This window comes from Ambystoma mexicanum, chromosome 7p (assembly GCF_040938575.1).
Source record: "Ambystoma mexicanum isolate Mex_15411 chromosome 7p, UKY_AmexF1_1, whole genome shotgun sequence".
In the NCBI taxonomy this organism is placed as follows: Eukaryota; Metazoa; Chordata; class Amphibia; order Caudata; family Ambystomatidae; genus Ambystoma; species Ambystoma mexicanum.
Window position 1 is genome coordinate 560,705,058 of NC_090939.1, and position 25,434 is coordinate 560,730,491.

The following is a 25,434-nucleotide window of genomic DNA, read 5'->3' on the forward strand; positions in this document are numbered from 1 at the left end:
AGTAGGAGGTACAACAGGAACAGGAGGAGGCAAAGTAGCAGGAAGAGGGACATACGGATGTGGCGCAGTGGCACCAGGCCTTCGTTCATTTAACAATTTATCAATAAGTTCATCGGAAACATGAAAGTCTTTGGAAGGATAGATTTTCTGGATACCAAGTGAGAAAGCCCTATCCATATTCCTAGCTGACTCAGACTGTTTATCTTGGTCATACAACAACACTTTTTTGGCATTCGTCTTATGATGGTGCGCATGTTTTTCTCTACTCTTAAGCTGCTGTAAAGATTATTTCTACAAATTCTGTAACATGTCAAATGCTGCAGGTCTAGCCTTTTTCTTTAATAAAATTGATTCTAAGTATTCAATACAAGGAATTTCAAATCTACCATTGATTGGCCACTGAAGTTCGCAAGCATGACTAGTTTGTCTGTGCCAAATATCATTAAACACTATACTACCAATGCCATGCTTACGGTATATAGTACAAGCCGGCGACCCCTCCTTTGGTGCCGGATGGCTAACTTCCAAACATTGTCTGTCACCGCGGAATAATGCCCTGAAGCAGGCAGACAATTTCCCAGGCATAGCAGAATACTGGTGTTACCTGGTCAATAATTGTACTTGCAAGAACAATGCCCAAAAACAAACTACCAGGACACTTAAGAATCGGTTTACGACTCACCTGATCAAGCCTAAGGAGGTCCGATTGGATTTCAGTTTTTCTAATGAAGTTTACCTCGTGTTTGGTGATTTCGGCAAATCTGCCCGCCTCGATAAGTGGACCCTCGTCAAGATGCCGACTCGGACCGTATGCTCACCATCCAGGGATTGGGCCGTGCAGAGCTGCTGAGGTGTCACTTCTCATTCAGGAAAGGGGCCCCTTTTACACCGTCCGATCTCGGTCCGATAGCCACGTCAACCTTCAACGAGCTGGCATCAATCTTGAGGGTCCCTTTTCTGGCGCCATCTGTGAAAGAAAAAAAGAAGATATCGAGGCTGAGTACCCCAAAAGGAAATACACCAAACACAGGTTCAAAAGATACACAGATCTTTATTCTATGACTGAACAGTTTCAAAGGACAAAGCAACAGCTAGCTATCAGGCCCTCAGTACACCACAGCGAATACCAGCCCTGTTCGGTGTGTTCAGTGAGTGGGACTGTACATCAAAATAGTCGCATCTTTTATACAATCCAAAACATGATGTCCAACCCACTTGTAAGTTAATGAATCTTGGATCTAGGGTTTGTGCCGAGTTCACTTCTAATTTATGCATCTATACATTTACGGATTATCCTTAATACATTCTCCAACAAGTTACAATAGCAACAGTGTGTCTTTGGATTTCATATTGAGCCTTCGCACATATCTTGGACAATATAGTAAAACAAGTGTTCACATAAGATCCTCAAACATTATTGTGCACAATATATGTTCATGGATTAGTATTGTTGGCACAGGTAATCCTCTATACACAGGTCAATGAAGGACAAGGTCTCAGTACATGACCCTAACATTTGGCCTGCGGGCAGTTTATACATTAACTTGTACACAGAGGTCCAGACGGCCAAGTTACATTCAAAACGACACTGTCTACCATCTTAGAACACAGGGTGACTTTAGAGTGAGAATCTAAAATGGCGGATGAACCTAAAATGGCGGCTAACACAAATCTAAGGTCAGGACCTTGCAACGCAGATTTCTTCGCAGAGCGACTTGGCCTAGGCCAATATATATACATACGATCTAGAGTGTATAATATGATTTCCCGTTCGACAGTGCCTTCTTACTATTTTCCTAGTTTCCTGTAACGCTCCTTCCCAAATGTTTTGCAATACATACTTATGTTTAATTCAAACCTTTCATAGGCCACAATTGGTAATGAATGAACTCAAACTTGAGACATTGCCTGTCATACAGCTCTGTGATTTAACAACTGTGTCTGATGAGCAGATCACTAATTCGAACACCAGAAGGACAAATATTTCCCTTCATTCTTCCAAAGACCATACACCAAATCCTGTTGAATTTTGTTATGTGTAACACCAAATACATAATGTTCTATGAAAGGTATGCCTGTATTAGCAAGCCCTATATAGAAAGACATGTAATATGAATTTAGGGGAGTTGCAAAATATGAACATTACATGAGATGCCTTGATGAGTAATCCATCCTTATAATGTACGTTGAAAATAATCTCAATAATGATATTTTCACATATGAAACCTTGATGGACAGTTGAACTATGAAATCATTTTGTACCCAACAGATTAAACACTTAGGGGCCGATTCATGGAACAAACGTGCGCTCAAAATCTACGCGCAAGCAGGCGCAAGCAGGCGCAAGCGGAAAAAAACAGGCGCACGCACATCGCGTGCGATTCATGGAAGTCCCTGCGCGTACACACTCCGGGATGTGCGCCAAACCCGTGCATGGCGCACAAGTCACTGCAACATCCCGAAAGGCGTGCGCGACGCGCACAGTGAAAGCGCACAACCTCGGCGCATACACCAGAAAGTGGGCGGGACACGGGGCGTAACGTGCGGAATGGGGAATAACGCGCGAAAATAAGGGCGTAACTGGGGATGTACTGCAGGCAAGCAGACGGAACGCCCACACGCACTCGAACCACACGTATTCATGGAATCGAATAGGGCAAAGCCACGCAAAGCCAAAGACAGGCACAAGCCAAAACACGTCTGCCACACGAAGGCAGGCGGTAGCGTCCCTGCGCATTACAAAAGTGGCAACATACAGCAATTGGGCCTGTGCGAGCGGGCTATGTGTATTTCAGGGGTTCGCGTGAACGTTTTCACGCGATCGGGCCTGGGGGAGCGGGCTACGTGTATTTCAGGGGTTTGCGTGAAGTTTTTCACGCGATCGGGCCTGGGGGAGCGGGCTACGTGTATTTCAGGGGTTCGCGTGAACTTTTTCACGCGATCGGGACTGGGGGAGCGGGCTACGTGTATTTCAGGGGTTCGTGTGAAATTTCACACGCGATCGGGCCTGGGGGAGCGGGCTACGTGTATTTCAGGGGTTCGCGTGAAGTTTCTCACGCGATCGGGCCTGGGGGAGCGGGCTACGTGTATTTCAGGGGTTCGCGTGAAGTTTCTCACGCGATCGGGCCTGGGGGGGCGGGCTACGTGTATTTCAGGGGTTCGCGTGAACTTTTTCACGCGATCGGGCCTGGGGGAGCGGGCTACGTGTATTTCAGGGGTTCGCGTGAAGTTTCTCACGCGATCGGGCCTGGGGGAGCGGGCTACGTGTATTTCAGGGGTCCGCGTGAACTTTTTCACGCGATCGGGCCTGGGGGAGCGGGCTACGTGTATTTCAGGGGGTCGCGTGAACTTTTTCACGCGATCGGGCCTGGGGGAGCGGGCTACGTGTATTTCAGGGGTTCGCGTGAAGTTTCTCACGCGATCGGGCCTGGGGGAGCGGGCTACGTGTATTTCAGGGGTTCGCGTGAACTTTTTCACGCGATCGGGCCTGGGGGAGCGGGCTACGTGTATTTCAGGGGTTCGCGTGAACTTTTTCACGCGATCGGGCCTGGGGGAGCGGGCTTCGTGTATTTCAGGGGTTCGCGTGAAGTTTCACACGCGATCGGGCCTGGGGGAGCGGGCTACGTGTATTTCAGGGGTTCGCGTGAAGTTTCTCACGCGATCGGGCCTGGGGGAGCGGGCTACGTGTATTTCAGGTGTTCGCGTGAAGTTTCTCACGCGATCGGGCCTGGGGGAGCGGGCTACGTGTATTTCAGGGGTTCGCGTGAACTTTTTCACGCGATCGGGCCTGGGGGAGCGGGCTACGTGTATTTCAGGGGTTCGCGTGAAGTTTCTCACGCGATCGGGCCTGGGGGAGCGGGCTACGTGTATTTCAGGGGTTCGCGTGAACTTTTTCACGCGATCGGGCCTGGGGGAGCGGGCTACGTGTATTTCAGGGGTTCGCGTGAACTTTTTCACGCGATCGGGCCTGGGGGAGCGGGCTACGTGTATTTCAGGGGTTCGCGTAAAGTTTCACACGCGATCGGGCCTGGGGGAGCGGGCTACGTGTATTTCAGGGGTTCGCGTGAAGTTTCCCACGCGATCGGGCCTGGGGGAGCTCGGGCCTGGGGGAGCGGGGTACCACTCACAGTCTGCCTTGCGTGTAGAAGAACGCATAGCCAACACCCGCTGTGAAGTAATAGCGTGTGAACCCCAACGGATGGAAAACACACGCACTGCACGAAAAGCACGTACAGAGCAGTGTAAAGGCACGCGGGATCTCCAAGCCCTGCCAGGGCAACGCCCGTGCGCAAAACGTCACAGACGCGCTTACGCTGTAAAGGCCTTTGGTCCAATGAAATCGCGTACGCGTGCTGACGCGCTTACGCGCTAAGGGCCTTTCCTCGATTTTCACGCTGACGTGCAGGATTTTCACGTGCCAAATCACTCCGTATCAAGCTGGCCACGCGAAAACACACGGAAGACCACGCTCCTCCCCAGAAGGCCGAACTACTGCCCCCCAGAGCCCCGAGCACGCTCCCACCTGCCATCTGCTGCTGCCTGACTGCCTGCTGCCCATGTGCACTGCCATTTGCTGCCTGCACATCAGCCAGGGGTGCTGTTGCTGTGACCACCCCTGCTGGAACCGAAGACTCCCGACTGGGATTCCATCGCTCCACAGCCCAGCCCCAGGACCCAGTTGCCCACCCACTCCTGCCTCTGGGGTTGTCATGTCGGGGCAAACACCATCTGTGACCACTGACAACCCCCGGCCAGAGAGGCAGAGGGGCACCAGCTTCAGTGCCACCGAAGTTGGTGTCCTGGTGGAGCAAGTCCTGGGGCAGTATGATGCCCTCTTCGGAAGTTCCCGCGCGGACAAGGAAGGACGGACTCGGATCTGGACTGACATCGTGACTGCCATCAATGCGGAGGGGGTGGCAGTCCGTGACTTACACATGTCAGGAAGCGATGGGAGGACTTCAGGTCCAGGACCCTGAACAAGGCCCGGCGCCTCTTGAAGGCAGCGGATGCCAAGGGGCGCCGGGGCCACTTGTCGGAAGAACAGATGAGGGTCCTGGAACGCATATCCCCAGCGCTCCACGTCCAGGTCCTTGAGAAGCAGACCCGTCTGGAGTCGAGCGGTGAGTGTACATGCATCTTGATTGTGAGCAGTACATGTGGTGATTATTCAGTAGTGTGCAGGTTGCACATCTGTTTGTATGGGGTCGAGTATGGGTGGGGGTGTACAGGGCCGTGGGGCTGACACATGCGAGGGCTGTAATGTGTGAGACATGGATGGTGCTTGTGTGTGTAGGCTTGCATGCCAAATGCAGTTGTGTGGGCACACATGTTTGGATGAATGTGTACGTAAGTAGACATGTCCGTGATGTCACGCATGTATGTTGTTTTCGGCTGCATGTATCAGCACTGTGTACATGTGCATGTGTGTGTATATGACAAGGGTGCAACAGTGATGCAACATGGATGCATGTGACAGCGGTATGTGGAGCCTGATTGGCAGATGTGACATGGATGCCCGTCTGAACAGTGCGACACTTGGCAGAGGTGTACACATGCATGCAAGTGTGGTGGTGTGTGTACATGTGTGGTGCACCTCCTGTGTTGCATGTGATGTCTGGCTCACCTTTGGCTGCTCATGCTGTTGTATGTGTATGGATGGTGGTGGCAGTTGCGATATGGCTGTGGTATGGCTCATGTGTGCGAGTTGTAATGACATGTGTGTTGGGGATTGTGATGACATGTCTGAGGTTTGCCAATGCCACTCATGTGCAACTGTCATGTGTGTATGTGTCCATTGTACAGTGCCCTGATGCCTGTGTTTTGTTTCTCCCTGTCTGCAGCGTCAACTGATGAAGAGGGCGGAGAAGGTGCTGTGGAGCACAGCGGCGGGGATCCCACCGCCAGCCGGAGACGCAAGGCCCGGCTCCCCTCCCAGGTTGTCATCTCGTCGGGGAGTGAGGAGTCCGGTGCCGCATCCCAGGCCGCAGCTGCCGGGGGGAGGTCCAAGAGGCGGAGATTGGAGTTGGACTCCTCGGCAGCAGAAGGGGCAGCTGGGACCCCACAGGGCCCAACAGGGGAAGATGGCACGGAGTCATCCAGGTTGGTGGGGGGTTTGGTGGAGGAGGAGGCCGTGCAAGCACCAGAGACGGGGTCTGGAGGTGGGTATCCCACTGGTGCTAGTGGTGCACTGCAGGACCAGGGACAGGAGGCAGCACAGGCCGCCGCGGAGGTGCCTGTGTGCAATCCTGTCCCCGATCCTGTCCCTGCATCATCTTGCACCAGCAGGGATGCCTACGTCCAGACCCGTTTTCAGGCAGGGGATGAGCTCACGTCAACTGGCCTTCCTCTGCCTGCGGACGTGGCTATCCAGGTCCAGGTTGAGCCTGTCCTGGCTGGTGTGGCGTTGCGTCAACGGGCCATGCGAGGTGACCTGCAGTCTTTTCATGGAGAGACTGCACGTCATCTCGGATGGCTCGTTGACCACGTCAGCCTGCTGGGAGAGGTCACCCAGGCCGGATTCCTCCGTCTGATGGGGCTTGCTCCGACCCCCTCCTCAACTGGACCCCCTACGCGCCAGTCGTCCTCTGTGCCATCTTCCCACCCATCAGTCACCTGGGTGCCCTGTGGAGCTGCCTCTGACGGTGCGGCCAGGCTGGTGGAGGAGGCATCCCTGCCACAGGCGGGAGTCGGACGTCCAGAAGGGGTGGCCACATCTACGACTGCACCCAGCCGGCAGAGGATGTGCAGGCAGCAGGAGGCAGTGCACGGGCAGAGGCACAGCAGCAGCAGCAACGTGGTGGGAGCCATGAAGGCTCGGGGCCTTCGACATCGAAGGGGCAGGCATCGCCCGGAGGGCAGGAGGACCCAGCACAGAGAGTGTCTTCCGTGTGGCAGCGGTTGGGCCACGCCATAGATGCCGAGCGGCAGCGGGCGGAAGAGGCACGGCTCACAATGGTCAGGGCGGAGAACTCCATGCGGAGGGCCCTGAGGCGGGCCGAGTGCCTCGAGGCAATCCGCAGGGGTTTGGAGGTGGACACGTCGGCGGCCCTGCGGACCCTCGGGGCCATGGAGGAGGACCGCCTCAGGGACATTGAGGAGGAGTTTGATGATGCCCTGGCCCGGAACATCCACAAGTGAGCCGTGAAACTAGCCCGCTGCCCTTGTACATAGTTTCTAGGTAGTGTTAGGTTTCATTTTTGTTTTTATTTTATTTGGACCTTTTCGGACATTGGCCACATTTTTGTATATAGTTTATTTTATTAGTGTAGTTAGATAGGTTTCCTTTATTTTGTTGGGATAATGGACCCTGGATTGTTCCCATGTACATAGTTGACAGTTGGATTGTATTTTTTTTTCTATTTTTAACCATGGAGCAATGGCTTTCTTTTTTATTTCCCATTGGATTTTGTTTTGTGGACATTGACTTTGGACATTACTTTGGATTTTTATTTTTGGTTTTGCTTTTTTTGACGGACATGCTTCTTTTCATTTTTGTACATTCAAGTTTCTGTTTCTTCATTTTTTTCCTATTGATGTTTCCTTTAATACATATTATTTTTGGTGAACTTCAATGTGTGGTATCTCATTGGTTTCATGCATTTCATGATATGTGTTTTGAGATTCACTGACACCCATTGGGTGTATGTGAGGGAAATGTGTTCGTTTCGGAACTTGCAATTGGTGTTCTGTGATGTAATTGCAAATTATGAGTGGGTGGATGCAATACTCGGGTGGGTGTTTTGCATTTGGAGGCTGACCATAGGGACCAGGGATCTAGATTGTGATGACATGTTGGCTGGGGAACATGAGTTGGACATGGGTGGGGGCCTGCTGGCAGGTGCCCCACAGTGCTGGGGGGTGGGGGTGGTGGGGAACATGAGTTGGACATGGGTGGGGGCCTGCTGGCAGGTGCCCCACAGTGCTGGGGGGTGGGGGTGGTGGGGAACATGAGTTGAACATGGGTGGGGGCCTGCTGGCAGGTGCCCCACAGTGCTGGGGGGTGGGGGTGGTGGGGAACATGAGTTGGACATGGGTGGGGGCCTGCTGGCAGGTGCCCCACAGTGCTGGGGGTTGGGGGTGCAGGGGTACATGAGTTGCACATGGGTGGGGGCCTGCTGGCAGGTGCCCCACAGTGCTGAGGGGTGGGAGTGGTGGGGAACATGAGTTGGACATGGGTTGGGGCCTGCTGGCAGGTGCCCCACAGTGCTGGGGGGTGGGGGTGGTGGGGAACATGAGTTGGACATGGGTGGGGGCCTGCTGGCAGGTGCCCCACAGTGCTGGGGGGTGGGGGTGGTGGGGAACATGAGTTGGACATGGGTCGGGGCCTGCTGGCAGGTGCCCCACAGTGCTGGGGGGTGGGGGTGCAGGGTTACATGAGTTGCACATGGGTGGGGGCCTGCTGGCAGGTGCCCCACAGTGCTGGGGGTGGGGGTGGTGGGGAACATGAGTTGGACATGGGTGGGGGCCTGCTGGCAGGTGCCCCACAGTGCTGGGGGGTGGGGGGGTGGGGAACATGAACATGAGTTGGACATGGGTGGGGGCCTGCTGGCAGGTGCCCCACAATGCTGGGGGGTGGGGGTGGTGGGGAACATGAGTTGGACATGGGTGGGGGCCTGCTGGCAGGTGCCCCACAGTGCTGGGGGGTGGGGGTGCAGGGGTACATGAGTTGCACATGGGTGGGGGCCTGCTGGCAGGTGCCCCACAGTGCTGGGGGGTGGGGGTGGTGGGGAACATGAGTTGGACATGGGTGGGGGCCTGCTGGCAGGTGCCCCACAGTGCTGGGGGGTGGGGGTGCAGGGGTACATGAGTTGGACATGGGTGGGGGCCTGCTGGCAGGTGCCCCACAGTGCTGGGGGTTGGGGGTGCAGGGGTACATGAGTTGGACATGGGTGGGGGCCTGCTGGCAGGTGCCCCACAGTGCTGAGGGGTGGGGGTGGTGGGGAACATGAGTTGGACATGGGTGGGGGCCTGCTGGCAGGTGCCCCACAGTGCTGGGGGGTGGGGGTGGTGGGGAACATGAGTTGGACATGGGTGGGGGCCTGCTGGCAGGTGCCCCACAGTGCTGGGGGGTGGGGGTGGTGGGGAACATGAGTTGGACATGGGTGGGGGCCTGCTGGCAGGTGCCCCACAGTGCTGGGGGGTGGGGGTGCAGGGGTACATGAGTTGCACATGGGTGGGGGCCTGCTGGCAGGTGCCCCACAGTGCTGGGGGGTTGGGGTGGTGAGGAACATGAGTTGGACATGGGTGGGGGCCTGCTGGCAGGTGCCCCACAGTGCTGGGGGGTGGGGGTGGTGGGGAACATGAGTTGGACATGGGTGGGGGCCTGCTGGCAGGTGCCCCACAGTGCGGGGGGGTGGGGGTGGTGGGGAACATGAGTTGGACATGGGTGGGGGCCTGCTGGCAGGTGCCCCACAGTGCAGGGGGGTGGGGGTGCAGGGGTACATGAGTTGCACATGGGTGGGGGCCTGCTGGCAGGTGCCCCACATTGCTGGGGGGTGGGGTGGTGGGGAACATGAGTTGGACATGGGTGGGGGCCTGCTGGCAGGTGCCCCACAGTGCTGGGGGGTGGGGGTGGTGGGGAACATGAGTTGGACATGGGTGGGGGCCTGCTGGCAGGTGCCCCACAGTGCTGGGGGGTGGGGGTGGTGGGGAACATGAGTTGGACATGGGTGGGGGCCTGCTGGCAGGTACCCCACAGTGCTGGGGGGTGGGGGTGCAGGGGTACATGAGTTGCACATGGGTGGGGGCCTGCTGGCAGGTGCCCCACAGTGCTGGGGGGTGGGGGTGGTGGGGAACATGAGTTGGACATGGGTGGGGGCCTGCTGGCAGGTTCCCCACAGTGCTGGGGGGTGGGGGTGCAGGGGTACATGAGTTGCACATGGGTGGGGGCCTGCTGGCAGGTGCCCCACAGTGCTGGGGGGTGGGGGTGGTGGGAGACATGGGTGGGGGCCTGGTGGTGGGTGCCCCTGCACTGCTGGGGGGTGGGGGCGGTGGGAGACATGGGTGGGGGCCTGGTGGTGGGTGCCCCTGCACTGCTGGGGGGTGGGGGTGGTGGGAGACATGGGTGGGGGCCTGGTGGAGGCTGCCCCTGGTGGCTGGGGGGTGGGGGTGGTGGGAGACATGGGTGGGGGCCTGGTGGAGGCTGCCCCTGGTGGCTGCGGGTGCAGGGGGGTGGGAGACATGGGTGGGGGCCTGGTGGATGCTGCCCCTGGTGGCTGGGGGGTGGGGGTGGTGGGAGACATGGGTGGGGGCCTGGTGGTGAGTGCCCCTGCACTGCTGGGGGGTGGGGGTGGTGGGAGACATGGGTGGGGGCCTGGTGGAAGCTGCCCCTGGTGGCTGGGGGGTGGTGGTGGTGGGAGTCATGGGTGGGGTCTGGTGGTGGGTGCCCCTGCACTGCTGGGGGGTGGGGGTGGTGGGAGACATGGGTGGGGGCCTGGTGGAGGCTGCCCCTGGTGGCTGGGGGGTGGGGGTGGTGGGAGACATGGGTGGGGGCCTGGTGGAGGGTGCCCCTGGTGGCTGGGGGTGCAGGGGGACATGCGTTGGTGGGCAGTAGTGCAAGTTGACATGTGGGTTGGCTGGGGGGCATGGCCATGGTGGATGGGGTGCCTGCAGGACATGTGCAGGGTAGGCCCCTGTGGTGTGGGCCACCTGCAGGGGCTGTGGAGGGTGTAGAGGGAACACCTGGGAGGGCCCACACGTGCAATTCACGTGTGGTGCTCCCCGCGCACCCCTGTAATACACGTACCCTGATGGAATCACGTGTCGAACTTCCCCCGCACCCCGACATACACGTACCCTGATGGAATCGCGTGTGGAACTTGCCGCGCACCCCTGGAATACACGTACCCTGCTGATTTCGCGTGTGTAACTTCCCGCGCACCCTGAAATACACGTACCCTGCTGATATCGCGTGTGGAACTTCATGCGCACCACTGAAATACATGTACCCTGCGAAAATCGCGTGTGTAACTTCCCCTGCACCCTGAAATACACGTACCCTGCTGATATCGCGTGTGGAACTTCCCGCGCACGCCTGGAATACACGTACCCTGCTGATTTTGCGTGTGAAACTTCCCCCGCACCCTGAAATACACGTACCCTGATGGAATCGCGTGTGGAACTTCCCGCGCACCCCTGAGATACGCGTACCCTGCTCGCACGGGCAGAATCGCGTGTGGAAATTCCCGCGCACCCCTGAAATACACATACCCTGCTGAAATCGCGTGTGTAACTTCCCCTGCACCCTGAAATACACGTACCCTGATGGAATCGCGTGTGGAACTTCCCGCGAACCCCTGGAATACACGTACCCTGCTGATTTCACGTGTGAAACTTCCTCCGCACCCCGAAATACACGTACCTTGATGGAATTGCGTGTGGAACTTCCCGCGCACCCCTGGAATACACGTACCCTGCTGATTTCGCGTGTGAAACTTCCCCGCACCCCGAAATACACGTACCCTGATGGAATCGCATGTGGAACTTCCCGCGCACCCTGAAATACACCTACCCTGCTGATATCTCTTGTGGAACTTCACGTGCACCACTGAAATACACGTACCCTGCGGAAATCGCGTGTGTAACTTCTCCTGCACCCTGAAATACACGTACCCTGCTGATATCGCGTTTGGAACTTCCCGCGCACCCCTGGAATACACGTACCGTGCTGATTTCGCGTGTGAAACTTTCCCCGCACCCCGAAATACACGTACCCTGATGGAATCGCGTGTGGAACTTCCCGCGCACCCTGAAATACACGTACCCTGCTGATATCGCATGTGGAACTTCACGCGCACCACTGAAATACACGTACCCTCTGGAAATCGCGTGTGTAACTTCCCCTGCACCCTGAAATACACGTACCCTGCTGATATCACGTGTGGAACTTCACGCGCACCCCGAAATACACGTACCCTGATGGAATTGCGTGTGGAACTTCCCGCGCACCCTGAAATACACGTACCCTGATGGAATCGCGTGTGGAACTTCCCGCGCACCCTGAAATACACGTACCCTGATGGAATCGCGTGTGGAACTTCCTGCGCACCCTGAAATACACGTACCCTGTGGAAATCGCGTGTGTAACTTCCCCTGCACCCTGAAATACACGTTCCCTGCTGATATCGCGTGTGGAACTTCACGCGCACCCCGAAATACACGTACCCTGATGGAATCGCGTGTGGAACTTCCCGCGCACCCTGAAATACACGTACCCTGCTAATATCGCGTGTGGAACTTCACGCGCACCACTGAAATACACGTACCCTGTGGAAATCGCGTGTGTAACTTCCCCTGCACCCTGAAATACACGTACCCTGCTGATATCGCGTGTGGAACTTCACGCGCACCACGAAATACACGTACCCTGTTGGAATCGCGTGTGGAACTTCCCGCGCACCCCTGAGATACGCGTACCCTGCTCGCACGGGCCCAATCGCGTGTGGAAATTCCCGCGCACCCCTGAAATACACATACCAAGCTGGAATTGCGTGTGTAACTTCCCCTGCACCCTGAAATACACGTACCCTGCTGATATCGCGTGTGGAACTTCACGCGCACCACTGAAATACACGTACCCTGCGGAAATCGCGTGTGTAACTTCCCCTGCACCCTGAAATACACGTACCCTGCTGATATCGCGTGTGGAACTTCCCGTGCACCCCTGGAATACACGTAACCTGCTGATTTCGCGTGTGAAACTTCCCCCGCACCCTGAAATACACGTACCCTGATGGAATCGCGTGTGGAACTTCCCGCGCACCCTGAAATACACGTACCCTGCTGATATCGCGTGTGGAACTTCACGCACACCACTGAAATACACGTACCCTAATGGAATCGCGTGTGGAACTTCCCGCGCACCCCTGAGATACGCGTACCCTGCTCGCACGGGCCCAATCGCGTGTGGAAATTTCCGCGCACCCCTGAAATACACGTACCCTGCTGGAATCGCGTGTGTAACTTCCCCTGCACCCTGAAATACACGTACCCTGCTGATATCGCATGTGGAACTTCCCGCGCACCACTGAAATACACGTACCCTGCGGAAATGCGTGTGTAACTTCCCCTGCACCCTGAAATACACGTACCCTGCTGATATCGCGTGTGGAACTTCACGCGCACCCCGAAATACACGTACCCTGATGGAATAGCGTGTGGAACTTCACGCGCACCCCTGAGATACGCGTACCCTGCTCGCACGGGCCCAATAGCTTGTGGAAATTCCCGCGCACCCCTGAAATACACGTACCATGATGAAATCGCGTGTGGAACTTCCCGCGCACCCCTGAAATACGCGTACCCTGCTCGCACGGGGCCAATCGCGTGAGGTACTTCCCGTGCACCCCAGTGATACACGTAGCCCGCTTGCTGTGCTGGTACAGGGTTAGCGCAGCCCTTTGCGCTGAATTGGGTATATTGATGGCTTTTCCCTGCGCAAGAGGCGTTCTTGGGGGCGTAACTGGCGCTGCTGCAGGGTCGCTGTGCCACTGTGCGCCACGGCTGGTTTTGGTGGCTGGAATCCATGAATACGCTGTGCGCGGAAATGGATTTTAGCGCACGCAGCTGGCGCAGGGATTCGCACGCGCACACTGTGCACCAGCCGCGTGCGCCACTTGTGCGCTGAATTCTATGAATTACCCCCTTAATTACATGGCGGCAGTCACTGCCCTATAGTTAAGGTGAGTTGGAGACACATAGGAACCCATCACAATTCTATTGATAATAACTTTTGATTCGTGTAGCAGATCTGGCAGAAATTTCAACAGTGATTAAAAGTCTGCAGGCCCCCAGACTGCAAAGATTCATAATGATTTGTTAAAAAATGTAAAAGATATCAAGCATCAAATTGATTTTTTTGCCAAAAGTGCGGCCCACTTCCCATCAATTTTCCCATAGACACAAAAGGTAAATATTTGCCAAAGCGTACAGCCCAAACTGCTGGACAAATTTGGACCAGGTCCAAAACAACTTGGTCATGAAGCGTTGACTCGCGATTCATGCATGGTTTGGTGTTATTCCGTTCTGTAGCTATTTTAAAATTTTACAGAAAATGGTGTGCCCCCTTCTCCAAAAATTATAGTTACATCTCCCATGGTGCATTGCAGGATCATTGTTTTCAGAAAGTGAAACAACCAGCATCTTGTTTTTCTCTCGATGGAAGAGATATTTGCGTCTATAGCCGAGGTTATGGTCGAGGTTATGGGAAAATGAACTGTAAAAAGCTATTTGCAGGTCAATATAGTTCCATTAGTTTTCCCATGTCTTTTTTCATAATTAAAGTAATGGACACCCCATGTACATTCCCCAAATCATTGCCTCCCTGCGAATTAGTATGTCTAGGTGTCCTGTACTTCTCAAAAATATACCCACTTGTACTCAGAGACAATTTTGTTCTGGTGTTCAATGTTTGGTCCGAATTGCTAGAGAGAGCGACTGATAGAAGGTTGACAGCAGTATGTTTTTTAACAATGTTTTAATTGTATGTTTGTTTGCTTTTAGAATGTTGCTATTCATCCAATCCTGATGAAGACACACATAATCTGTCGAGTCGAAACTATTAACCAACTGGGAAGCCTTTTATTGTAAAGAAGATTGATATTGTTAGGCACCAACAGTCGATATTTTGTCTGGAAAGAACTGTTATCAACTATGTTAAGGCGTTGTGAATCACTAACAATCAATGGAAAAGAAGTGGTTTAATGAAATGATCAGCTTGTGTAATTTCTTATTATGTCTATATATCTTTTAGATATTGCATTAGAGAGTGAATGTATGGATGCATGATTAGTAAAATGTTTTTTAAGAATTGATTAAATTAAAATGCTTCTACGTGTTTTTTAGATAAATCTTAATAAAATGAATATAATGATTTGAGCTTCACATTCGTCTGCCCACCTTCTTCAGTCTCTCTTATCCTCCTGGTACCATTTTCGTTATATTACATGGTTCTACCTCAAGGTATCAGTGAAAGTTGAGGTTCCCACTTTGGGCTTGTTGTCCTGTACTTCTCAGACTTAACAATTTTGGAAAAACCCAGAACCAAAGGATTCCCCACAATCCAAACCATTTAATTGAAAAATCTCTCAAACCTAGGTCCATGTTAATATTTATTTTCTCACAAAAAGCCAGCAACCAATTCAAACGAGTAATGATATCTGCAGTATTTTTCTGTTTCCAGGAAAATTATTCCTAGTTTGAAGTTCTAGAAGTGTGTATGAGCAGTGCATTTATGATGTGTATGATGTGTGTGTGTTGTACTTTCTAATTGGTCGATGGTGCTGTTGTTATTATTCACAGCTATCGAACAGCCACCCAGCGTGTGGCATTTCTATTTGCGAGTATATCCTCACCCACCCCCCGTTGCAGCTGTGGCTATATTCGGGCAAGTGACACGTCATGTGTTTGTGGGCATGTGGTAGCCACGGCTATCCAAAATTTTGGGTGGGGTGGCATCTTATATGCATTGAGTGTTTTGGGGGATTATAAGGGGAGTGGAGGAGGACTATGAGGAGTGCAGAGGGGATGGTAGGCATGTTGGGGACAGTTTTTTGAGTTTTGTGTAGTTGCAATTTTGAATTAATCGTTTTAGCGATTATCAGCAAATGTCCAGAAGGGGGTCTAGTATAGCTGCGTCTATCAAAAAGCATGTGCGTAGGCGCATCAATACTATTCTTCATTTCCTTTGTTGTGACTGGCGCTGTGGGTATATTTAAAATCACGTCTATAAATGTAACTTTTCAGTACAATAATCAGAATTTTATGTGTATGATACAGTACATCATTTTATTTGTGTGTTATTTCATGTTCTTGGTTGTTCACTTATTTAATTTGAAGGTTTTAAAGCCAACCAAGTTTGATTTGGGGCTTGCATAAAAATGTACATGTACCCGCGGCTACAAGTAGGCTTTGTAGCAACATTGCATATCCACGGCTACTTTTGATGCTGATCAGGGTTTGTGTGTGTTTTGGTGTTCCTAATTGGGTAGTGTTAACGTTTTTAATGTGTAATGCATTGTGATAGGTTGCAGTGAATATGTCACCGATTGTATTCGTTTTTTTACAATATAGTCCTCTTTTTGTGGTTTTGATTCTAGAAAGTTTGAAACTCCCCATTTTGTCTACTTTTCTCATTTTGACAGCAGAACACACAATATGCAGTTCATGTTACCTGTGATAAAATTTGATTGGCATTAATAATTTGTTGGTCATTGTTTTGTTGAAAATGTGATTTGATAATATGTTGATAATGGGGCTTTGTGTTTTTTTAAGTTTTTTTACTGTATTTGTTAACAATGAAGTGGTGCTGCTGTATGTGTAGAAAATGGATGGTGTGAATCTTCTGGAATGATTGGATGAAGTGTATTGGAATTTGCATGAGATAGGCTTGACCATACTGGGCTGCAGTCTTTTTTGGCTTATATGCGGTCTTATATCTTTACTGTAGGTGTGAATGGTGGTTGTGGATAATCGACCTCCACCCATTAAAGGTGCTGTTAGCAACAGCCAGAGTTTTCAAACACGGGCAGCACTGGAACACTCTATTTGAAGAGTTATTAGAAATGGTACAGAGGTTCAAAGAGGCAGCTACTTTTTTGTGGCATTGTCTAGCTGTGTCTATGGACAGTGCAATCACATGTTCGGATCTATTGATGCAACCATATCATGACATCTGTGTGTACAACACCGTCCAATCAATGGGTGCGGAAGTCTGTAGGTGACAATAATCACCACATCCACAATTTATTATTACTTTATGTACTTGCCTTTTTGGTATCTTCAAGCACCTTTGGCACTATACGCCTTAAATGCTTCATTCTTTTTACCCACTTTTCCCCTAATACTATTTTTCTTTGTTTTGTCATTTGTTTAGTTTACCTATTCTTCATTTTTTGAGATGTTGGGCCTCATTATAAGTTTGGAGGTAGCTTTGCCAGTAAAAACGGTAGGTGCATCCGACCACCTCATTCCCATTGGGCTCAAATAGGAATGAGGAGCATTCTATTCCTGCGCCCGCGAATGGGCAATTAACGGGTCATTAAGGCCCTGCCGAACCCGGTAATTGCCCACTCACAGGCGCCGGAATAGAATGCTCCTCATTCCTATTTGAGCCCAATGGGAATGAGGTGGTCGGATGCACCGGCACCATTCACAATGGTGCTGGTGCATGCGACATGCTCTGCTCGTGGGTGTTGGAATGCCCGCCAGGTCATACCTGGCGGGCAAAAAAGCACCCGCTTGCAGAACTCGCAGTTTGCAGGTCTGGTATCTATGGTACTGGCAGGCTTACCGTACCATAGTTACCGGACCAGCAAACTTATAATGAGGCCCATTGGGCGGTAAGGGGTTAACAGCACCAGTAAAGGTGCCAGAGCCGTTAACCCCTTACCGCCCTATTACGAGGTCCACTCGCGGGACCCGCTCTAGATGCCTGGTTTTACCAGACATCCTTAGCGGGTCCCGCGAGCGGCCCAGCATGCTAACAACGGGCCCATCATTAATGGGGCTGTTGTTGGCATGCTCCCTATTCCCATTGAGCCCTATGGGGGCTCAAATGTGAATGGGGATAGTACGGGTCTGGGTCCCCTGAATGGTGAAATACCGGGCCCTCCAAGGTCGGATTGGCCCGGTATTTCCCCATTCAGGGTACCCGGACCCGAGTTTGGAGGCAGCCATGCCCTTACTAAGTAATGAGGCCCATTGTCTTTTTTGTGTTGCTATTTGTATTGTTTTACATATTCCTTCTCAGTTGGACATTCCAACACGTTGGACCACGAGAATACCAGCAGTGATGAAATTATCATTTGGGTTCTGTATCCATCGCAACCGAGGAAGAAGGCTCAATGGGAATAGGGAGCATGCCAACAACAGCCCCATTAATGATGGCCCGTTGTTAGCATGCTGGGCCGCTCGCGGGACCCGCTAAGGATGTCTGGTAAAACCAGGCATCCAGAGCGGGTCCCGCGAGTGGACCTCGTAATAGGGCGGTAAGGGGTTAACGGCTCTGGCACCTTTACTGGTGCTGTTAACCCCTTACCGCCCAATGGGCCTCATTATAGGTTTGCTGGTCCGGTAACTATGGTACGGTAAGCTTGCCAGTACCATAGATACCAGACCTGCAAACTGAGAGTTCTGCAAGCGGGTGCCTTTTTGCCCGCCAGGTATGACCTGGCGGGCATTCCAACACCCACGAGCAGAGCATGTCGCATGCACCAGCACCATTGTGAATGGTGCCGGTGCATCCAACCACCTCATTCCCATTGGGCTCAAATAGGAATGAGGAGCATTCTATTCCGGCGCCTGTGAGTGGGCAATTACCGGGTTCGGCAGGGCCTTAATGACCCGGTAATTGCCCATTCACGGGCGCAGGAATAGAATGCTCCTCATTCCTATTTGAGCCCAATGGGAATGAGGTGGTCGGATGCACCTACCGTTTTTACTGTATGGTATGGAAACCACTGTTGACAGTTGGTGCTTCTTTCCATGATGCAAGTCATTTGTAGATGATGTCTTGAATGGCAGTCAAGGGAGGTGCTACATTTGAGGAATGGCGGACGTTAATCGCTGAATACATGATTACCTGTCATTCTTATTTCTTGTTTTAAGTGGCAGATTTCCCCCTTTTTCCCTGATATACATATATATGTACATTCAGTAAAAAAAAGTCACTAAAGGAATGTTATACTTCACAGTGCAACCAAACACCACTGCAGATTCCCCCATTATAGTAAGCTAAGCAACCATAACTCGCACCATCTATGTGCATTGCTAAGACTAACACCTAGGACATCAAAGATGACATCACAAATATCATTGATGACATCAGTGTCCGGTTCCCCCGCTATTTCATTAGAATGATGTGTGTGTGTGTGTGTGTTTTAAATGTTTTTTGTACAGTAGTTGTAGAGAAAGAATTTGTGTGTAGATTTTATTTTTTAAAAAGACATGAAATGTTCGCAAACAGCGCACCTGTTCGACCTATCCGCAAGGAATGGAATGTGGGCACTTTAAAGGCAGTACACCTACCCTTACTAATGTGAAGTAAGATGGATGTAATGTGTGACTGCACCATCTGTTGAAATTGTGCATGCATAAAGATAAAGGGGTGTCCAAAGGATATAGTACTTCACTGTACCGCTTGGAAACGAGATGATACATGTTCGTAGAACACACCAGATGTCCATAATGGGTGTAAATGAGCAAAATGGGAGTGTGTGAAGGACAGTATAGCGGTCCGTATCGGGCGCAGCCAAAAGGGTGCCGTCCGCAGAACAGGCGCGGTGGCCGGTGAGTTCATAGGCAAACAAAATTGAGTTGTCCTAAGGACACTGGAACTGTCCGTACAGTGAACATAGCATGCACAGTACAAACGTAAGTATAGCAAACATTGCACCTGTTCCTAACTGTCCGTCTCACTTGTGTCACACTTTGAATTAGTTTGAGAACCTGAACACTGTTCGTAGGACACTTGTCCGTCACATGGACACGTTTGATTCTTTGCATTTGCTGTCCAGGGGACTGTCATTACTGGCGCGGATGTGTTGAGGACGTCATCATATGACCGCACCTACGCTGAGCGTGGGGACTAATTTGCACAGTTGGTGTGCTTCGGAAACAATACAAAAGAACGTGTAAACACAAGGCAAAGTATTGTAGAGTGTAAAAATGTAATTTCACACATCCCAGACAATAGCGCACCTCAGGACTTACTGTGTAAAATTTGTGTACCGCTTTGTAGGGATGAAGACAGTCACAAGTCACACCCCTGGATGCCTACAAAAGGCCACACCCCCAAGCGCATCTTCATTGTCCTTCTAGCTATAGCAGATTGAGGTGTGCTGCCTTTACTGCTGTAGTGACCAAAAGGAAACTAGTTGGTATGGCTTCCATAGCTGCTGTTGGGTCATTAGCCTCTGCACCACCCCCAAACCTGCCACCACCACCACCTCACCAAGGGCCTGCAGAGAAATATATGGGTGAGGATGTAGAGATCGAGGAAGAAGAGGAGGAAGAGAATTAAGTGGAGGAACTCTGCACTAGGAGCACTCGGCGGGAGTGCGAGGTGGTGCTGAGTCGCGGGAGATTTGGTGCGTACAGTTTTGGTACGACATCCATGAAGTGACACCTCAATTCGTTCCACACTGCTGACATTCGCATGGTGGTGCCATGTGAAGAGCGTAGTCGTTTGAGTTCCTCCACAGCATCCTCAGTATCCAATCCTGCCACCACAAGAGACACTCCTGTGGGGGAGCATCTCCCTCCAGCTGGCTCACAAGCCATTTGCAATGCTGTTGACCCTTACCTTTCAAAGGTGACAATAGTGTGCACGTATTGTGACGCAGTACTCTGCAGGGGGGAGAGTTTTCGAAGTGCTTTTGAGGCCGCAGTCACAGAGCACCAGAAGATCTGCTCCTTACCTAAATAAAGCTCACCCTAAATCTTTCTCTGTTCAGTTGCCCTTTTTTATCCCTGTGGATGGTGTCCCTTCCTTACCCTCCTTTGGCCTCTTCTCGTAGTGTGCCGTGTGCTGTTAAGCAATGAACTTACAAACAACAAAAATTACAGAAAAGGCTCTTTTCAGAGCCGCCTTTCTCAGTATAACAATAGAACTATGAAGTGACGGTGGTAGACCCCTGCGGAGTTCTGAAAAAGTTTGTGGACAGTCGTAGGGGAAAAAAGGGTGGGTGCAAGCAGAGCAAGGGCAATAAAGTGTACGTTGGGAGTAAGTGGCGGCTCAGAAAAGAGCCCATCAGTGGTGTGTTGTGTGGGTCAAAAACAGTGGATTGGGGAAAACAGATTGTCAGATAGGTTAGCGTGATTGCAAAAGAGGTTGCAATGCATTTTGTACATTGGGAAGAAAAATCTGATTGCCAGAATATGTGAGGTGGACTCCATCTCTGCGGAAAATGAAAGTGCTGCGAAACAAAATGTTTTCGTTGTGGAAGGAGGACATGCCAATATCTCTTAAAAAGGCACACATAGCCTTATTAACATTGCGTCTCGCTTTCTCCATTTGTGGACTAAACGCTGCAAACGCTGAAGAACGCAGCAATATTTGTCTTTGTGCGATACGGGAAAAAAGTATTTCACAATTTGGAAACATGACCATGAGCTTTGCGAGTCCTTCCTTCATTGCAAATTGCAAAGAAATTCCAGATACATATCCTAAACTGTTTCCTCCGCAATGAATGATCAGTATATCTGGATGACGCTCTGTCAGTAAAGCAACACAGAGAGGTACCAAGTCCAGCCATCTCATGCCACGCACGCCATGCCAGTGCACTTCCGCATGAGGAAATCCGAGATTTGTAGACAAACTGCAGCTTTTTTGCATGCACCTTCAACCAATGTTTCCATGAGTCTCCCAAAATCCAGATAATCTGTTTTCGAGCATGGAAAGCCATGGCTGTGTGGTCTCCTGTGAAGAAGAAGACGGTCTTACTAAAATACGTCGGTCAGAACACACCTACTGAACTTTAGGGACCAATCCCTATCTCCGCTCATTCTCATTTACATGCGGCTCCACCCTTGAATCCCCAGTGGTGATATGTGCTGGCTGCTAACTACCGCCATGTTCGCGGACATGTACAGGATCAGAGCATGACGGTGGTACATTAAAATAATATTCCCCTTTTTCCCCTTTAAGGTAGGCTCTGAAAAGAGCCATTTTTGGCCAGATACCGTAAGATACCGTACAGATACCGTACAGACATCTGGCACTCTATGTATTTTTTTGTATTTTTTGTCCATGCTTTACTCTTGCAAACATTACAGAACCTTCTCTAAAGCAAGCCTTACGTTCCAAAAGAACATCACATTTCCCAAAGAAGATAGCGCAACACCATCTCCTTCAAAGTAATACGCATTGCTTGGAGCAATGTTATCGTGGCTGCAAAAAAACATACCAGCTCGTAGCATGAATGCACGCATGTCGCGATTGATGATAAACCTGCCGATGCTTTGATCTGGACAAAAAACAGAAGTGTTGTTCCATTGTACTCTCGGGAGTAAAGCAGAAAAAATTACTTTCGTTGTTGAGAAGATGGTCATGAGTGCTTCAACCAACTGTGCCAAATCTGCCAACAAAGTACGTGAAGTCACATATCCCAAATGGCAAGCACCGTAGTGCAAAATTACCACATGAGGAGTGGTCATTCTATGCATGTCTCTAGAAACTTGCAGAATTGCTGCAGCATTGGCATCAGTGTCAGCGCTCCACACCACCTCCACTCCTCTCACATCGAAATGGTGTGCCACATGCCTACTCTCGGCATAGTGTTGTAAGGTTTGCACAAAAATGTCTCCAAGCATCAAAACCCTGCCCCTCTCCACCTCTGTCATCTTCAGTGTGCGCATCATCTTTCGACACAAAAGAGTCATATGCACATCTGATTGGCTGATGCCTACAGTCATCTTTCCATGCCGGATTTGCTGTAGAAACCCGTATGTGACACGCCCTACCAGCGGACAAGCGTTGTCTACGTGTGGCACATAACTCTTACCCAGTCCTTCCACCCTTTCTACAGCGGTACCAAAGTGAGTCCCTCGTTGGACACAACTAAGCGGTCGCACAATCATCCACGCATCACATAAAACATCGTTAATTTTAACTCCGTCATCAACAATGCGCACTTCAAAATGACTGTCCATAATTGTGAATGGAAGTCGCATACCATTGCAAAGCACCTACTTCACAAGCTACTGTGCAAGTTTTGCGAATTTCTACGTACAGCTCCATGCATGTCCAGATGCATGAGTATAGAGTACAGGTATGTATATTTTAATCAGAGAACATGTGGAAGCTTTATGATTTAATTTAGACAAAATAATGCCGCAAAATGTCCATAGGGAATACTTAACAATGCTCCCCCTTTAAAGTTCAAGATTTCCGATATGTCATTCACAAATCGCACGACTGCTTACTGTCTTCCGCATAAGCTGTACATACATTGTAAGCATGCCTATTTAGAGCAGAACTAATTTCCTTCTGAGGGGCTCCTGATTTTTCTACATTGTGCTTTTCATTTACAAGTAGAACATGTTTCCCTATCTAGTACTATGCCCTATCGCTTACAAAGCTCTCTCCTATGCATAGTACACTTTGTAAACAACAAGGCATTTCCATACCCTTCAAAGTTTTAATTATTTTGAAGGACTTTCAACTACCATATTGCAAATACTATGCAAAGACTGCACAGAGTGAAGTGAAATGTACACGTGCACTGGGTTGAAATATGACAGTTGAATGCTCTGCCGAAAGAAGCACAAATAATGTCTGCAGTATCATCACTGCTGCAAACACACAAAGTAATTGATTTTGTTTTTTTTTAATTCGCAGTGAAGACTACTCTCCTGAGAATCAACAGCATTTACACTGCATACGACCTAGCCGAAGAAACCTGGTCATCTTGTAGAAAAAAGTAAGTACACTACAACCTTTATATTGTAACTACTCCTCAAAGAGGCTGTGTGGGTTATTTGTTTCTTTTGGGCATCAAAGCAAGCATTGATTTGTAACCCATTCTACCTACAAATATCCATTTATTGAACAAAGAATAACAGGCAGAATGACTGACAAATCCCTTTGTGTTTGGTACTCAAATAACATACCTAATCCTTACAAGGTTAGATTGTGAAAAGAAGTTGCAGTAGCAAGTTTTTGGCATTTCGGTTATTAATAATGGTTCTCGTCACAAGTACGCCACTTTGTCCTCTCATCTGAAGCACATTGTAGTAGTATACAAACAGTAAAGTAGCCTTACCAAATAATTGCTAGAGTTCACTGCACTTTGACACACCATGACAAAAAGCTTCCCCATCAGACTTATGCATACATGCACACTGCACACATGCATTGGACAACAGACCAAAGTATATTTTTTTTCTCAACACCAAAGAGTGCCTACCAAAAAGCAACTCTGTAGAAAGGAACACAGAATTAGAGCAAATAAAAATAAAGGTGCCCAATGTAAACATCCACCTGTTGTAGAGTTTGTAGAGAATCTTGGTACAAACAGCTAATGCAGTTGGGTAACAAAATAAAGGAAGTCTCAACTACCGAAACTGTACCTCCTCCATCAAAAATTGTCACAAAACACAGAAATGTTGTAAAAAAAAGCGGCTGCCAGTACAGCTAACAATATTCCTAATAATCCTGGTAGTGTAAGAAGAACCCATAGTAAAATAAGTATTTTAGCAAAAATGTTTCATCACAGAGTCCTCCAGAATCTCCTAAAAAGAGGACCAAAATCATCCTCACCCCTTAAAACCTACCGTAGAAAGTTAATTCTACAAGCTCTCGTGGACAGTGCAATCCTTCTCAAAAGGAAGTTGTTCATATTAGTGTTAAATAGGATGAAAGCACTAACAAAACTAAGTACCAAACTACAAAAGAAACTCAGCAATAAACGGAATGTGAACAAAAATATTTTCTTGCATGTTTGTGGTGGTGAATGGAGTCACACAACAACCACAGAGCCATATTTTAATGAAGAAGCATACAAACAAAATCAAACAAACACAATTGCCATCCATAGCAGTGGACGAAGGTATGAGAAAATCTATACTACCATCATGGAACAAGAAACACTGCTTACAAAACTATCTCCTGAAAACTCAGAATTACCTCTCGATTTAGCAGAACCACACCGTCCAGTATACAAATGGCTGTGTACATCAATGTGTGCCATTCCAAACAAAGCTTTCAAATCTTTACGTCAGTTTCTCAATCAATATGTAAAAGGTAAAGACAAAAGTAAAATGAAAGTGCTGCAAAATATGGATATTTGTCCAGTGCGGAAAGACACAGGACTAAAAGGACATTCATTAGCCTGCATTTCTGGGCCTATTTGCAAAAGTACCTTCCATGATATCAAAAGAATATCAGTACATCATTCCAATGTAAGAAATTTAGTGTATAAAATATACAATGCAAAAAGTCCAGCTTCAGAAATAGGCAATTTAAATACCACTCTTCTGCATGGTACAACCAAATATTTACAAGAAGAAATTGACCGTATTCAGAAAAAGTATTTTGGAAGCGAGAGCCACTTACAAAATGCAACTGTTTTAGAACATAGTAGCGACAATTCTGCACATAGCAACCTTCTATTGCACACATACAGAAAAGAAATAGTAACAATTACAAGGTCATCGGCTGAAGTACCAAACCATGTGTGTGTGTGTTGCCAGAGCGTTTTACAAAAGGAACACAAAAAATGTGGACATAGCATGCAAAATAGAAGACAATGAAGACTCAAACTGGCCGATTCATGGAATTAATGTGCGCTGAAAATTCCGGCGCAGAGGTGCCAAAATGTGCAAATCGCAGTGCAAGTGCGAAAATCGCAGGGAAAGCAGCGCACATCGATTCATAGAAGTCCGTGCGCGAGAAAAATATTGGATGTGCGCTGAAAAATTGCGCGGCGCACGCCGGCG